The 18,444-nt window shown below is 38.2% G+C and overlaps 1 long non-coding RNA gene across 6 annotated transcripts in view; it reads left to right on the forward strand.

The window, feature by feature from the left end:
- Window positions 1-18,444, forward strand: part of LOC141411472 (uncharacterized) — a 250,731-nt gene that overhangs the window by 32,995 nt on the left and 199,292 nt on the right. Inside the window, exon 5 of one of the 6 annotated variants that reach the window (XR_012436249.1) lies at window positions 258-1,614. The exons of the other annotated variants lie outside the window; for them this stretch is intronic. This is a non-coding gene — a long non-coding RNA (uncharacterized lncRNA). Of the gene's footprint in view, window positions 1-257; window positions 1,615-18,444 lie in introns of those variants that run through there. 6 annotated transcript variants of the gene reach the window in all.

The raw sequence follows: 18,444 nt of genomic DNA on the forward strand, positions 1-18,444 counted from the left end.
CCACTGAACTACATCCCTACCCCTTTGGGAGCATATTTTAACAATTCAAAAATATAAAGACATACTCCCTGCCTTTATAGAATGGAATAGCTAGCCTTAGGGACCAAAGTGAAAGAAAACACTGTGGATTTTTTTTGTTGTTTTTGATGTTTCCTGAGAATTAGATACAGTTCAAGGGTCAGTGCAACTGCTAGTTTTGTCACTGCATTGATTGCTGATCAGGATCCTTGAATAGATCTAGTCTTTTCCCTTCCCAGCCCACATCTTCTGGAGCTGTATGTTGGATAGAGAAGACAACCTTTGTGCTGGTGGAGTGGCTCAAGTAGTAGAGTACCCGCCCAGCAAGTGTGAGATCCTGAGTTCAAACCCCAGTACTACCAATTAAAAAAAAAAGACAACTTTCCATATGAAGCAAGATAATTCTTTGCTATGGGTACACACATGGTCAACTCTTCCATTAGAAATTTAAAGTAAACTCTAGAGGACCGCTAGTAACTTAATGGGATGTGAAACTGAACTCTGAGAGCAGAGCTTTGTCTTGGGTTGTATTTAGTGCTTACTTCCTGAAAGGTCTCTGCCCATGCTGAAGCACCCCTGGTCTTCTCCATGGTCACATGTGGGTTGTAGCTCCTACTGAGCAAGCCTGGTCATTGATAAAGCAGCAGCTTGAAGATTTGCAGGTAGTCTGGGAGGCAAGGAAGCAGGAATGAAGGATATCCCTTTGACCTATGAGATAAGAAAACAAACAAAGCCACAGGGGGCAGGAATGGTAGTTTTTCTGATGTCTAAATTTAGAAACAGAGGGTGAGTTGCAGCACACATGAACAATGCCGAAGAAAGGAGGAGATGGAATATTCGTGCTCTCACCCTGAATGCTGGCTGCAGGAGCAGAGTGCACAGTTTTGCAAACAGATAATTGCTCATAGGTTATAATTCTGTGCTGGAGGATCTGAGGTGGTTTAGCTAGCTCTCTATGAACAATGAAGCAGACGTGGTAGGAACTGAGGGGTGAAAGGTAACTTTTCCTACACTAACCATCCAAGAAGCAACCAGAGAAGGGAAGTAGAAAACACCCAGAAATGATGGCTTCCTTTTCTGAATTTCTGTGGCACTCTGTATGTAATTAGAGATCCTGAGGAGGTGTCAAGCTTTTCAAAGGAAATTGGAAAACTAAAGACCATCTAGATGAGGGCTGGCAGACACATGGCATAAGTGTCACACTCTTCCTTCCCTGGCTGTGACACACACCACCAATCATGACACACTTTTTCCTGCTTAGCTTCTTGAACTTCTATTTTGAGATCTACCAAGTTACAAAGATCATTTTCCTCCAGGAGAGATCTCACTTTGTCCTTTGGGTTAGAATGAATTAGAAATCATGAGAGAAGAGACTGCCGTCAATCAAAGGATTTTCATTCCACCTTTATTCCAGCTTACTGTGATAGACCCAACGACTCTTCAAGTAAAGTGGAGTTTGTCTTGGTGACTTCAAATTTTTTTTTTTACTGTAGTTATTGTTGTTTTTAATTTTTGATTTACATACAATAGTTGTACATTGTGACATTCACATATGTGCTTACAACATTATATCAAAATAAATCATATCAAATACAATCATGTTGTCTCTTCATATATATATTTATATATATGATCATATATGTATTTAAGTTTGCATTTATCTTTTAAGTCTAATTTCCACATATGAGGGAAGACATCTACCTTTGTCTTGAGTCTGGCTTACTTTGCTTAATATGATAATCTCCAGTTCTATCCATTTACCTGCAAACAGCATAGTTTCATTCTTCTTTATGGCCAAATAATACTCCATTGTGTATATATTCCACATTTTCTGAATCCATTTATCAGTTATAGGCATCTAGGCTGTTTCCAAAGCTTGGCTATTGTGAATAATGCTGCAATAAACATGAATGTGCACGTGTCTCTATTGTTTTCTGGCTTATGATTCCTTTGGGTATTTGTTCAGGACAGGCATAGCTGGATCATATGGTAGGTCTACTTTGTTTTTTTAGAAACCTCCATACTGCTTTCCATAGCAGTTGCTCTAATTTGCATTCCCACCAATAGTGTAGAAGTGTTCCTTTTCCTCCACAACCGCACCAGCATTTGTTGTTGTTTGTGTTATTGATGATAGCCAGTCTGACTGGAGTGAGGTAAAATCTCAGTGTTTTAATTTGCATTTCTCTTATGGTTAAGGATGTTGAGAATTTCTTCATGTATTTATTGGCCATTTTACTTCTTTTGAGAATTGTCTGTTCAGTTCATTTGCCCATTTATTCACTGGGTTGTTGATTCTTTGTGGGGTTAGTTTCTGAGTTCCCTGTAGATTCTAGTTATTAATCTCTTAGGTGACTTCAATTTTATGTTGAGAGCGAGGTTGATTTTTCAGAGATAGAGAGTCACACTGACCAGGTTTTAGGAAACTGATATATAAACAAAAATACCACTTTGTTAATTGCTCAGTGAGTGCTATATTTGCATCAGAACCTGGGCATTAACATCCTATGAGGTAAATCTGTAATTAGAAAGTTGTTTGGGAATTATGGAAACAGAACTAAAAGACTCATTTCATGAATTGATTCATTTATCATTTCACCCATTCTACACTGAGGACAAGGTGTCTACTCTCATAGGGCTTGCAGGGCAAGTAAGGAAACCGAGATAAGCAAGGAAGCAATGGCTGAACAAGCCAGTTCAAGTGGTATTCAGTAGTATGAAGAGTGCAGAACAAGGTGTCATGATAGAGAAGCGAATATTCAATAGCATCGCACTTTGCCAGCTGGTGAGTGTTTCCCTTATTGAAAGTTCCAGTCCCTTGAAGCAGAATAACTAAGGCTTGGGGCCAGGCTGTGCCTTCCCTTGGAGAGTGCTGCAAGCCCCCTCAGTGAGTGTGCCCATGACTCACAGCCGCCTTGGGTTGATCAACATATCCCACTTGAAAAGTAGCATGGGAAGATGGTGACAAGCATGAGCTCTGCAGTTTATAGGCCCTGGGTGTGCCACTGGTGGTCATTCAACAAATGTTCTTTGAGCATATGTTACATATTAGGTGCCGTACTACTGCTGGAGACAAGGAAGCGAACACAAATTCCTTGCCTTTCCCAAACCTCCATTATAGTTTGGAGAGGATGGTGAGCAGATATACAAATGTGGTATAAGTCTAAAGGCAGGTCTAAGTGTTATGGAGAATATGACAGTGTAATAGGGCAGAGAGTGACCAAGGTGAGTGCTGTTTTAGGAAGGATGGTTGAGCAGGTGAGGGTGACCATATTGGAAATGGAGTTTGAGAGGCAGAGAGAAGTCTCCTGTGCAGCAGCCTGGTGAGAAGTTCAGATTGTATTGTAGTCCCCCTGCCCCATCCACAGGGGATAAATTCTGAGACCCCAGGATGTCTGAAAATCTGTGGATAAGACTGGACCCTATGGTGCTGGTGGCTCACACTTGTAGTTCTAGCTACTCAAGCAGAGATCAGAAGGATTGTGGTTAGAAGCCAGCCTGGGCAAATAGTCCACGAGACCCTATTTTGAAAGATATCCAATACAAAATGGGGGCTTGTGGAGTGACTCAAGTGGTAGTGTGCCTTCCAAATAACTGTGAGGCCCTGAGTTCAAATTCTGATACCACAAACACACACCAAAGACTGAACCCTATGAATACTATGTTTTTTCCCAAGTAGCTGGGATTATAGTTGTGCACAACCACACCTGGCTTCTTTGGACATTCTTGCCTTAACATCCTAATGTATCTCCCTCCAACATCCCTTTTTCAACTGAGAAAAAGGTCATTTACAGAGAGATGCAAAACAACAATAAAACCATACCAAAAATACCCAAACCAAAAACCAAACAAAAAAGTGAAATGATATATTTTAACATGTCACTCATCTCCTATAACTGAACATGTTACTTTAACAAATTAGCATAACTTTCTCCCCAAGGCCACACAGCTGCTCCCAGGAGCTCTCTACAGGCCTCCACTCCACTGCCTAGCTTTTTCTCTGACTGTTTAGCTGAGGAGTTTTTGGAAAATCTCCAGAGAAAATGGCTAAAACTAATCTGAAACAGGTCATTATTGGCACGGGAAAAGGTGGGAGGTGTGGAAACAAGCTGCCATGCAGCCCGCTAAGGATTTCTGAAAGTTGAGAAGGAGCAATTGACACATATACAGTGAGCATGGATCAGGAGATCCCCAAAAGCACTGTGGGGACCATGGGGGAAGAGAAGGACCCCAGACTCCTGTTGTAACCAGCTCAGTGTCTCATGGGGGTAAGTGGGAACCACAGGGAAGGAAATCAGTTTAGAGGGTGGTAAGCTTCAGAAGTCATGGGTTTTAGGCCAGGCACTGCCACTAAGTTGGGTGTTAATCAGCTAAACAGAATGATGCTCTAAAACCTCTGTCCAAGATGCTTCACAGGCCTCCTGGAAATGCCCATGAAAGGGTTGTGCAAATTCCCAAGTTACCGGTTAGTACCGGGATGTCTTAGGAAACTCAGTGGTCAAACTTTTATCAGGTCGCTCTAGCCAGGCCTGGGAGCCCTGAGACCATGGCTGAGGTCAGCAGGTCCTAAGGGGTATGGGAGAAGCTCTGTGCCACCGGCCCTTGGGGAAAGGTGGCTGGATCCTCCTGGGGTGCATATTTGCTCTCGGCAACAGACATTTCACATGCACTGTGCGTGACTGGAGCCCTTTGGAATGCAGTGCTTTTGGGTAGCCGTGTTCAGGGTGCCAACTGTAAAACACCACCATGTTCGTGCTAATTCTAGAGACCTGGGAGGAGAAGGAACGTATTTCTACACGAGTAATTCTATCCTAACATGAACCTTGCAATCTCCCCTACACAGCCTCCTGGAAGAAATTAGGATCATTTTTAAGAGGCCTGCATTAACACAGTGGGGCATTCATTCCTTTTATTTTATTCCTTACACATTTACAGTTGGAAAATTTTATGATTCTGGAATTAAGTAGTTTGGGGGCAAGGATTATTTTTAAATTTAGGTTTTGAAAGAGCCTTTCCATATTATTTCTTTCATGTTAAAAAGATTTATGCCCTCTGAAGCTGCCCTCCCCACCCCCTTTGGCTTCTGTGTGTTTTTAAAGAATTGGCGTGAGCATGAGCGGCTGACCTTTAACTGGAGAGGAGGAGGAGGAAGTGCAGAGGGGCAGCTGAGAGGGCGGGGACGGCGGTGACTCAAAGGGCTCAGCCATGCCCTTCTCTTGCCTCTAGATCAGAGTCAAGCAGGTCCACAGGACGTTGCTTGGCTTCCTCAGAAAAGCAGTCCTGTAGCTGTTATTGCGGTGGTGATGACAGCCTAAGTAGTTCCTCTTTTGAAATCTTACTGCTTCTGAGGCTGTGGGAGCCACAGTTAGCACTTCTATGTCTCCCACAACTATTAGCAAATCAGGAGAACTGTGCTTTCTCTCCAAGACACACCCGAGTGCTTGGAACTGCAGAGTCCATTGGACTTGAGGAGCTGAAGAAGGACCAAGAGAGGAGGATGGACAACATTTCAGAGTGAACTCCGGGTCATGGCAACCTTGAACCATCCTTTCAATTTTTGGCAACTCACTCTCCCTAGGAGAGGATTGGCTGTATTTCTCATCTGAGAAGTGTAGCTTCTCCTCTGTGTCTGGAGCAGAGTTGGTCTGTGTCTGTGGGCTATCCCGGGATAATTCTTTTGGAGGAAACTTGTCTGCCTGCCACCTTCCCCATCTAAACTGCAACTGGGAATTGCTTCTGCCTCCCATGGGCTGAAATCTCAACACACACGCGTGTTTTACTCCTGCCTTTGTAACAGCAATATTGGGCATGGTTAGCATCCTTATTAGGAATGGCCAAATGAGAACTTCGAATGTGTAAGGCTGGGGAGTGGAGGCTTGGGGGAGAGAGGGAGAAAAAGGGAGAGGGAGAGGAGAGAAGAGAAGAGAAGAGAAGGGGGAGGGGAAGGAAAGGAAGGAGGAGGAGGAGAAAATGAAGGAGGGAGAAGGAAAAGGCAGATCTTTTTTTGTGGGTCTTACAAGGTATATGCAAATAAGACTGTAGATTTTTTACTCCCACCATGCTACCAAAACTCTTCGTCCCAAGGTCATGAGTGACACACTAGCCAGCCCAGCAGCACTTGACATCCCCTGCTCTGACGTGGTTGACACGCCATTGGAACACCCTTTCTTGAATTGCCCAGACAACTCTTGGCCTTGGTTCTCCTCCATCTCTTGCACCACACCTTGAGGTCAGTGCTTCCTCCATCTGTCTCATAAATGCAGCTGCTGTTTCTCAAGTTTCTACCTTTGGTCTTCTCATTATTATTATTTTTTCTCAGCAATTTCATCTAATCCCAGAGCATGTGATTCTACAAGGTGTGCTGACTGGATCCTAAGCAGTTTTGGGACTCTCTGGACTTTTTAATTCCCCTGCTTCTTGGGGCTCACATCTGGTGATGTTGCTAGAACTGCTGTTAGGATTAAGTGGGTTCATGAAGGTGAAGTAGATAGAAGAGTACCTGGCACATATCAGCTTGATATAGTATCTGTTAAGATCGGACCAAGTCCAAGCGGGGAACATGTTTTCATATTGAGACGTTTTGCAGAGACAGGAGCTCTCCCAAATTCAGCCTCTCCTACTTCCAGAATCCTCACCTGCCCACCCTGCCTCTCTTACCTCAGATTGCCACCACTGTGGGGATGTTTCTCTGCAGTTGATCTGCACAGAGTTGTGCACAGAAGTTCCAAAAAAATTATTTCTCTGTTTCATGGTTACTTGTCTCTGCTAGGAAGGTAGGAGGGGGAAATGAAAAATCACGATTACAGAACGGCTACTATTTACTTACTTAACACATTTATTGAGCACCTGTCATTGCTAGGCCTTTTACATTTTGTCATTCTTCCAAGAACCTTTCTGGGAGAGTATCATCTTCCAATCTTATAGATTTGCACTCCTGTGCTCATTTCTTTCTGTGTATGCTTTGACAGGGGGTTGTGATGGGTGGTTCTTTCTTAGCATGGCAGAGAGTTGATTCACAGTTGACCTATAATTAAGTTCTCCATTGTTTGAAGGTAAGCCATGAAATTATGACCATGTGTGGGGCTGGATGTCAACGAGAGTCCAGCACCTAATTATGTTCAACTACTTACAGACTCAGTAAAAGCTACCTCCAGTCACAGTCTCTGATTCTTTCTATACTTGGGTTTTTGACCTAGAAATATAGAAGTTGGAACCATGGCTCAAGCTGGCATCAACTCTACATTCACTCATTCAACAAAAGCAGAGCAGACTCTGTTCTTTGAAATGCCAGGACTGTAGAATCCGATAATCCTTTGTCCCTTCCCTCAGGGGGTTCCATGTTGCATAGCAATCTTGGGTACAGAAAGTAGGTCCTTCTCAGCCAAGTCAAAATCAATTAACAGACACCTAGTACTTTGTTGTGCAACCTGTGGTTTCTGTGCAATTTTACTTTGTGGTTCTCCTTGTATGACATCAACTCCCTTGAGGAATAAGTGCTTTGAGAGTTGGATTTCATCTCATGTGATTTTGTGGCACACTGTTTGGCACATAAGGGTATCAATACATGCTTGTTGAATGAATGAATGGGATGAACTTTAAAAAATATTAGTACTCATCTCCTATAGATGTCAAATATGGGACCCAAAGGTCTTGGTTGTCAGTAAATTTGGAATATGCTAGAATTCAGGCTTTTTGATTTCTAGATGTTAGTTCTATATGAATAAATAAGTACTTAAAATAAGTTAAATATTGAACTCAAAGGTACAGGGGTGAATTAAACACACTTGGGTCACAATTCACATAAATTATCATTCTGTACACAGCTTCTCTCTTCGTTACATTTTGTTTATTTATTATTTATTTTTAGTGATACCAGAGTTTGAACTCAGGGCCTTGTGCTGACTAGGCAGGTGTTCTGCCACCTGAGCCATGCTGCCAGCCTCAAGTTATGATTTATTTTTTTCTTCTTATTTTCCTCATTTCCTATTTCATATTCCTGGAGGCCCCCTCTCGTTTGTTGAGTCCTTAATATCTATGTAGTTTTGAAAGCTGTATAATATTTACACTATACATGTGTGGTACTAAATTTCCCAGAACTTAGGGATTTTCTAGTTACTTTTCTGTTATTAAAGAATACTGTAGGATTTTAGTTTTCTGGAATTTACTGAGGCTATGGACATGATTGTGGTCTATTTTGGTAAATTTTCCATGTATTCTTTCAAAAGAGTACATATTCTTAAGTTGTTGGGTATAGTGTTTATTATATTTTAGGTAAGTAAAGTTAATTAATTGTGTGGTTCAGGTCTTTTATATCTTTATTGGTTTTATGTCTGTTTTGAGAAATGTATTACTATTTCCCCCAATGATTATGGTATTTTTAATTTTTCAGTTGTCTTTTTTGCTTTATATATTTTCAGTCTATGATGTTAAGTGCTTAGAAATTTAGAATCACTGTATCTTCCTGGCACACACTACTGTATATCATTCAGATATACAGGAAAAGTGTCTGCCTCTTTAAGGCAGTTTTTAACTTACATTGTCTAATACTTGCATAATAACACCACTTTCTTACGGGTTAGTGTTTGCATGGTATAGCTTTATCTTTTACTTATATTTGTTCACATTTAAGGTGGATCTTTATTATTATTATTATTGGCAGTACCGGGGTTTGAACTTAAGGCCTTGTGTTTGCAAGGCTGGTGCTCTACCACTTGAGCCACTCCACAAGTCCTAAGGTAGGCCTTTTATCAGCAGCAGAGTTGAGTTTATTTCTTGATTTTTCAGTCTTTCAATTGAGTGTTTAATTAATTTACATTCAGTGTAATGACAGGCATATTTGGAATTACTTGTAACAGTTTTCTATTTACTTTTAATATAGTGTACCTTTTCTGTTGCTTTTTACATAAGTTTTTAAAAAGTCATTTCTTCTTTCTCTATTAGTTTTTAACTCCCATATTCTTTTACAGTTTAGTGCTTACTTTAGAAATTACAACATGTGTTTTTGACAATTTAAAATCTAACATACATTAACACTATTATCACTTCCTAGATACAGTGAAACTAGCAGAATTGGACTCCCACTAGCCCCTGCTTTCAACTTATTTACTACTGTTGTGTGTTGTAACTCTATGTGTAAAACCCCAAGACCATTGTTATTTGTTTGATCTTGTCAATGTTTATTTGTATTTACCTATATAAATTATTATTATTATTTTTTTTGTTGGGATTGGGGTTTGAACTCAGAACTTCATGCTTGAGAACAGGCACTCTACTACTTGAGCCACACCTCCATTCCATTTTACTCTGATTATTTTGGAGATGAGGTTTTGTGAACTACTTGCCCACACTGGCCTTGAACTAGGATCCTCTGATCTCAGCTTCCCAAGTAGCTAGAATTACAGATATAAGCCACCAACGCCTGGCTGGATTATTATTTGTACTGCTTTTCTCTCTTTGTTGATTTATTTATAGTTGTGGTTGGGCAATTATTTTCTTTCTGTACTTTGAAAATACTTCGCTTTCTTGGGTTCCATTGTCTTCTGGATTCCATTGTTTCTACTGAGAAATGTGATAGAAATAATGTGTTCTTTTCCTTGGGATATGGGATACTTCTTTTAGATTTGTCTGGCTCTTAAGTGGCCTTATTATGTACAAAGATGTAATTTCCTTTGCATTTGTCTTGCTTGGTGTTTGTAGTATTTTTTCAGCCTGGCTTGATGTCATTTGTCACTTTTGGAGACTTAGTTTTTCCTGTATTTCCTCTGGTTCCACACACATCAGATCATTTTCTTGTGCCATTTCTCCACACATCTATCCTTCTTGATATTTTTTCTGTAGTTTCTTTCCTATTGTCTTTCTTTCTTTTCAGTCAGAGCATTTCATTCTAATATCCTCTAGTCTAAATATTCTCATTAGAGGTAATTCCAGTTATTACAGTTTCTACTTCTAGAATTCACCTTTGATTCTTTAAAAAAATATAGTTTCCAAGTTTTCAGCTATTGACCAAAATTCCCCACCTTTCCATTGTTGTTTTGAAAACATATTAAGTATAGTTATTTTGAATTCAATGCCTGATAATGTCATTACTTGTGTTTCCCCTAGTCCAGTTTATTATTATTTTTTTCTTTCTTCCAAGGTTCATGATAACTGTTTTCATTTACCTGGTCATTTGTGTATATGTGTGTATTAAATTATGTGTAACATAAAACATGCCATTTTAGCCATTTGAATTGTATAATTCAGTGGCATTACTTATATTCACACTGAGACACAGCCATCATCACAACTTTTCATCACTCCAAACAGAAACTCTATCCTCATTCAGCACTAACCCTCCCTCCCTTTTCCTCAGACCCAGGGAGCCTTTGATCTAACTTTTGACTGTCTGTGTTTGTATTTGCTTCTTTTAGATAATTGATTAAGAAGGATCATGCAGTGTTTGTCCTTTTGTATCTGATTTATTTCACTTAGCAAAATGGTTTAAAGGTCTATCCATGTTGTAGCATGTATCAGAATGTCATATCTCATCATGGAATGATATTGCATCGTATGTATAAGACCACATTTTGTTTATCTATCTATCCATTTAGGGTTGTTCTCACTCTTTGGCTATTGTGAGTAATGACACTATGAACATATGTTCATATGTTTGAGTCCTTATTTTCAACTTTTTTTGGTACATACCTAGGAATGGATTGATTAGGAATATAGTAATTCTAAATTGAACTATTTTAGGAATGGCTGAACTATGTTCTGTAGTATTTATATAATTTTGGTTTTTTATCAGCAATGTAGGAGGATTTCAATTTCTTCATATCATTGTGAATACATGTTGTTTTCTGTTTTTTTTCCTTAGTTATAGACAGCTGAGTGTGTAAAAAACAGTATCTCATTGTGGTTATGATTTGTACTTCCTTAATGACTAATAATGCTGGGGATATTTTCATGTCTTGGCTGTTTGTGTGTCTTCTTTGGAAGACAAATTTTTCCAATTTTTTTTTTTAACAGATTGTTTATTGGTTGTTGAGTAGTAAGAGTTCTTTATATATTCTGGACATCTAAAAAGATATATGGTATATAGACATCTCCCATTCTGTGGAGTATCTTTTCATTCTGTTGATGGTAACTTTTGATGAATAAAAGTTTTAAATTGTATTAGGTCCAATTTCCTATAATTTTTTTTGTTGTTGTCTGTGCTTCTGGTGTCATATTTAAGAAACCATTTCCAAATCCAAGATCATGAAGATTTGTCCCTATATTCTCTTCTGAGAGCTGTATAGTTTTAGATTTTATATTTAGGTCTTTGTTCTATTGTGAATTACTTTTTAGTATAGGGTGCAGGGTAAGGGTCCATTTTCATTTCTTTTGCATGTGAATATGTGGGGTTTTTTAATGTTTTTTGGAGGGAGGGCAGTACTGAGGTTTGACTCATGGCTCCATGCTTGCTAGGCAAGCATTCTACAACTTGAGCCACACCCCCAGTACTTTTTTGCTTTACTTATTTTTTGGATAGCGTCTCACATTTTTGCCCAGGGCTGGTCTTGGACCACAATCCTCCTACTTATGCCTCCCTTACAGCTGGATTACAGATGTCAGCCACTGCCCCCAGCCCCAGAATATCTAGTTTTCCCAGATAAAATTTTTTTAAAAAATTTTATTTTATTCATATGTGCATACAATGTTTGGGTTATTTCTCCCCCGCAACCACTGCTCCCTCCCTCACCCCCCCTTACCCCTCGCTACCCGGCAGAAACTATTTTGCCCTTATCTCTAATTTTGTTGAAGAGAGAGTATAAGCAATAATAGGAAGGAACAAGGTTTTTGCTAGTTGAGATAAGGATAGCTATACAGGGAGTTGACTCTCATTGCTTTCCTGTACATATGTGTTACCTTCTAAATTAATTCTTCTTGAACTAACCTTTTCTCTAGTTCCTGGTCCCCTTTTCCTATTGGCCTCAGTTGCTTTAAGGTATCTGTTTTAGTTTCTCTGCGTTGAGGGCAACAAATGCTAGCTAGTTTTTAGGTGTCTTACTTATCCTCATACCTCCCTTGTGTGCACTCACTATATCATGTGCTCAAAGTCCAATCCCCTTGTTGTGTTTGCCCTTGATCTAATGTCCGCACATGAGGGAGAACATACGATTTTTGGTCTTTTGGGCCAGTCTAACCTCACTCAGAATGATGTTCTCCAATTCCATCCATTTACCTGCAAATGACAACATTTCGTTTTTCTTCATGGCTGCATAAAATTCCATTGTGTATAGATACCACATTTTCTTAATCCATTTGTTGGTGGTGGGGCATCTTGGCTGTTTCCATAACTTGGCTATTGTGAATAGTGCCACAATAAACATGGGTGTGCAGGTGCCTCTGGAGTAACCTGTGTCACAGTCTTTTGGGTATATACCTAAGAGTGGTATTGCTGGATCATATGGTAGATCAATGTCTAGCTTTTTAGGTAGCCTCCAAATTTTTTCTAGAGTGGTTGTACTAGTTTACATTCCCACCAGCAGTGTAAGAGGCTTCCTTTTTCCCCACAGCCTCACCAACACCTGTTGTTGGTGGTGTTGCTAATGATGGCTATTCTAACAGGGGTCAGGTGGAATCTTAGTGTGATTTTAATTTGCATTTCCTTTATTGCTAGAGATGGTGAGCATTTTTTCATGTGTTTTTTGGCCATTTGAATTTCTTCTTTTGAGAAAGTTCTGTTTAGTTCACTTGCCCATTCCTTTATTGGTTCATTAATTTTGGGTGAATTTAGTTTTTTAAGTTCCCTATATATTCTGGTTATGAGTCCTTTGTCTGATGTGTAGCCGGCAAATATTTTCTCCCACTCTGTGGGTGTTCTCTTCAGTTTAGAGACCATTTCTTTTGTTGAGCAGAAGCTTTTTAGTTTTATGAAGTCCCATTTATCTATGCTATCTCTTAGTTGCTGTGCTGCTGGGGTTCCATTGAGAAAGTTCTTGCCTATACCTACTAATTCCAGAGTATTTCCTACTCTTTCCTGTACCAACTTTAGAGTTCGGGGTCTGATATTAAGATCTTTGATCCATTTTGAGTTAATATTGGTATAGGGTGATATACATGGATCTAGTTTGTTTTTTGCAGACTGCTAACCAGTTTTCCCAGCAGTTTTTGTTGAAGAGGCTGTCTTTTCTCCATCATATATTTTTAGCGCCTTTGTCAAAGATAAGTTGGTTATAGTTGTGTGGCTTCATATCTGGGTCCTCTATTCTGTTCCACTGGTCTTCATGTCTGTTTTTGTGCCAGTACCATGCTCTTTTTATTGTTATTGCTTTGTAATATAGTTTGAAGTCAGGTATTGTGATACCTCCAGCATTGTTCTTTTGACTGAGTATTGCCTTGGCTATTCGTGGCCTCTTGTGTTTCCATATAAATTTAACGGTAGATTTTTTAATCTCTCTCTTTTTTTAAAAATTTTATTATTCATATGTGCATACAAGGCTTGGGTCATTTCTCCCCCCCTGCCCCCACCCCCTCCCTTTCCACCCACTCTGCCCCACTCTCTCCCCCTACCCCCTCAATACCCAGCAGAAACTATTTTGCCCTTATTTCTAATTTTGTTGAAGAGAGAGTATAAGCAATAATAGGAAGGAACAAGGGTTTTTGCTGGTTGAGATAGGGATAGCTATACAGGGAGTTGACTCACATTAATTTCCTGTGTGTGTGTGTTACCTTCTAGGTTAATTCTTTTTGATCTAATCTTTTCTCTAGTCCCTGGTCCCCTTTTCCTATTGGCCTCAGTTGCTTTTAAGGTATCTGCTTTAGTTTCTCTGCATTAAGGGCAACAAATGCTAGCTAACTTTTTATGTGTCTTACCTATCCTCACCCCTCCCTTGTGTGGTCTTGCTTTTATCATGTGCTCAAAGTCCAATCCCATTGTTGTGTTTGCCCTTGATCTAATGTCCACATATGAGGGATAACATACGATTTTTGGCCCTTAATGAATGTCATTGGGATTTTGATGGGAATTGCATTAAACATGTGGATTACTTTTGGGAGTATAGACATTTTTACTATGTTGATTCTACCAATCTATGAGTATGGGAGATCTCTCCACTTTCTATAGTTTTCCTCAATGTCTTTCTTCAGAAGTTTATAGTTTTCCTTGTAGAAGTCGTTCACATCCTTTGTTTGGTTTACACCTAGTTATTTGATTTTTTTTTGAGGCTATTGTAAATGGAATTATTTTCATATATTCTTTCTCAGTTTGTTCATTATTAGTGTATAGAAATGCTAATGATTTTTCTATGTTGATTTTATATCCTGCTACCTTGCTATAGCTATTGATGGTGTCTAGGAGCTTTGAGTAGAGTTTTTTGGGTCTTTAAGGTATAGGATCATATCGTCTGCAAATAGGGATATTTTGACAGTTTCTTTACCTATTTGTATTCCTTTTATTCCTTCTTCTTGCCTAATTGCTCTGGCTAGGAATTCCAGTACTATGTTGAATAGGAGTGGAGATATTGCCCAGCCCCATTTGTTGAAGGGCTGTTCTTTCTCCATGGAATAGTGAAAAATACATTGACTCTGAAGAGGTAATGTTTTATTTCTGGACTCTGAACTCTATTCCATTAGTCTACATGTATATCCTGTATATCCTTATGGTAGTACCAAAGTTTTGGTGTTTTTTTCTTTTTTAAAAATGATACTAGGGATTGAACTCAGGGTCTCATGTCCTTTGAACCATGCCCCCAAACCCTCAAAACTTTTTAATTACTGTAGCTTTGCAGTAAGTTTTGAAATTGAGAAGTATGAGTGTTGTAACTTTTTTCTTTTCAATACATTTTAGGTAACTTGGGTCCCTTGAAATTCCATAAGAGTTTTAGGTTGAATGTTTCCATTTCTGCAAAAAATGCTGTTGGGATTTTAATAGTGATTGTATTAATTCTGTAGATTTCCTTAGGCAGTGTTGCCCTGTTGACATATTGTTCTGCAATCCCTGAACATGGGACATCTTTGTATTTATTTAGGCCTCCTCTTTTTTTTGGGGGGGGTTGTTATATATTTTTTTATTATTAAGGAATCCCACTTTTATGACTGTCATGAAGGCCAGGTAAGTTAACAGTGAGTGATGAGTTCTAGAGGCAACTACACCTCACTCTTAATTTTCTGGTTATAGTCCTTCTCTTAATCTCCACCAGAAACCCAGACTCATGAAGCCTCACTTCCTGCCCACTTAAGCAAATGCCCAAGCTATGTAGGTGGTATTTTCAGAGAAGATAGGCTGGAACCTGCACAGGCCTTATTTGTTTAGATCCTCTTGAATTTCCTTCAGCAGTGTTTTGTAGCTTTCAGTGTATGTGTCTTGTCTCTCCTTGGTTAAACTTATTCCTATGTGTTTTATTATTTTTTATGCTATTGTAGATGAGAATGTTTTCTTTCCTCTTGGACTGTTTATTGCTAATATACAGAAATATAACTGATTTTTTTGCTCTTTTTTTTGATGGGACTGGGGTTTGAACTCAAAGCTTCATGCTTGATCACACTTCCAGTCCAGTTTGTTCTGATTATTTTGGAGATGGGGTCTTGAGAACTATTTACCTGGGCTGGCCTTGAACTGCCATCTTCCCAATCTCAGTCTCCCAAGTAGCTAGGATTTCAAGTATGAGCTACTGGTGCCGGCTTTGCTATTAACTTTTTATTCTGCTATTTTACTGAATTTATTAACTCCAATAATTTTTTGGTGGGATTTCAAATATGTCCTTCCACATGGTTTCTAGGTTTTTGAGTGTTTTTATCATGAACGGGTGCTAAATTTTGTCACGTGCTTTTTTCTGCATCAATTGAAATGATTGTGTGGTTTTGTCCTCTTCCTTTTATTCATGTGGCATTTACATTGATTGATTTTCATGTTGAATCATTATTCCATTCCTGAGATGGCCATTGTATAATCCTTTAGTATGTTGAAGAATTTGGTTTTCTAGTGTTTTGTTGAGGAATTTTCCATCTAAATGTATGAGGGGTAATTGATCTATAGTTTTCTTGTAGTGTCTGTCTGGCTTTGGTATCACTAGTGCTGGCCTCATAGAATGAGTGAGGAAGAGTTCTTTCTCTTCAGGTTTTTTTTGAGTTTGAGAAAGAGTGTTTTCTTTAGTGGAATACTTTTGATCACTGATTCAACTTTTTCACTTGTTATGGGTATTCTGAAATTTTCTATTTTCTTGAGTCAGGTAGCTTGTGTCTTTCAAGGAATTTGTGCATTTCTTGCATATTATCTGATTCGTTGGCCTACAATTACTCATAGCATTCATACTATGTGTGATTTTTTAGAAATTTATTGAGGCTTCTTTGTGAAATTCAACATGGCAGATTTTAGTGATCATTTCATGACTGTCTTAAAAGAATATTTTCTTTCACATAGAACATTATATCTAATGCTTGATTTTATCAATTATATTATCAAGTCTTTTTGTTTTTCTACTTTTATTTGTTTATTTGCTCTATCAGTTTATAAAAGGGGCTTATTAAAATCTCTACCCAAAACCGTTTTATTAAATTATTTTCAGATTTACTGATTTATGTTTTGAGACCATTTTGTTGAGTGCCCTTGTAGTCATGCTCACTTTATCTTCTTGTTCTTGGGGGTTTTACAAATGTATAATGTTCCACTTTGTCTATTATTACATTTTTCACATTAAACTCTGTTTTGCATAATTATAAATTATGATGGCTTGTGTTTGGTTCAGACTTTTTTGGTTACTTTTTAAAAATTCTTTAGGATTTTAAAAGCCATATCCTGCAAATAGCATAGTACTAGATTTAAAAAAAACAAACCCCTCAATCTGATTGGTAAATGCAATTCATTTGTGTTTCTATTATATTAAGATTTATTTCTGTTATATTAAGATTTATTTCTGTTATTTCATTTTTGTTTTCTATTTCTGTATTTATTTTTTTAATTTTCTTTCTTTCCATTGAATTTTCTTGTGTTGGTTTGAAAGTTACATATTTTGTTTATGTTCTTCTTCAAGTCACCCCTAGCTTATTCAGATTCATACTTATGTTCCTTTCCCCTCCAGTTATATAAATTAGTCATATCTACATTTTTTGCCTTGAATAAGACAATTATCTTCATATACTTGTGACTCTTTTTTGGGAATCCAACTGGTTTTTAATCCAACATGCCATTCTGACATCATCTAAGGTTTTAATTTTGGATCATTATGGATGTACCTTGGATTTTCTTTTAAAACTATTCATTTAAGCAACTTTGCTGAATTATTTACTCATTGTTACTTCTAATATCTCCTATCTTTCTGGACTTTTTTCTTGTTAAAAGTATTTCCTCCAGGAGTGTTTTTCAAAGAGGGTCTTTGATATTCTCTTTGTTGCAGGGATTTGGAAGTTTAAAATCTTGTATTACTGAGAACATAACTAAATGATAGTTTGGCTGGTTATGAAGTTCTATATTTAGAGTTCCTTTTCTTTAGCCCTTTACAAATATTGATTCATTGTCTTTTTCTAGGGTTATTAATGAAGACTTTTTTTGTGTGTGTGAATCGGATACTTCTTACCTTAGACAGAGTTTTCTTTTACTCTCTGGAAGCTATTAGAATTATCTGTTAGATTTGATGTCCTTAAATTTCATTATAATATATCCAGGTATGAAATTTTTTTTATTTAACTACTGGCATTGCATGAGAGCTTTCTGTCTCAAATGCTATACATTTTTCCCCCTCAATTTTGGAAAATTCTTAGTAGCAAAAGTTCTTCAAATAGTTCCTCTTCTCCATTTTTCTCTCTAAAAGGACTTCTACTATGAGTATTGGCTGTTCTACCTAAATTTTCTTTAACCATTTCCATGCCATTATCTCTTGTGAGATTTACTTGGAATAAGAACTAGTGGACTTAATATTCTGGCTCAGAAATTTGTTCCTTGGCTGCTATTCAATCTATTTACTGAACTCTTTATCTTAATAAAATACTTTCATCCTTTGTGTGATAGTTAATTGTGTGTCAGCTTGGCTAGGCTACAGTGCCCAGCTGTTGAGTCCACCACTAGTTTAGATCTTGTTATGAAAGTATTTTTGTGGATGCATTTCATGTTTACCTTGGTTGACTTTCAATAAAGGAGATTACCCTAAAAATCATGGGAATCTATTCGGATCAAAACCTTGAGAACAAAAACTGAGGTTTGGAGATGAAGAAATTGTGCTTGAGTTCCCAGCTTGCCACCTGCCCTATGAATTTTGAACTCAAGAATGTGATATTAGCTCTAGTTTGAACTTTTGGCCTATTGGCTTGTCCTTGAGATTTTGACTTGACAGTGCCCATAAACACACAAGCAAGTTCTTTAAAAATCTCTTTCTTTCTCGCTGTGTACACACACACACAGAGTTGGACTCCCATGTTCTCAGGTTCTGCATCTACAGATTTGATCAACCATGTATGAAAAATGTTGGAGGA

Source organism: Castor canadensis, chromosome 10, assembly GCF_047511655.1.
Source record: "Castor canadensis chromosome 10, mCasCan1.hap1v2, whole genome shotgun sequence".
Taxonomy (NCBI): Eukaryota; Metazoa; Chordata; class Mammalia; order Rodentia; family Castoridae; genus Castor; species Castor canadensis.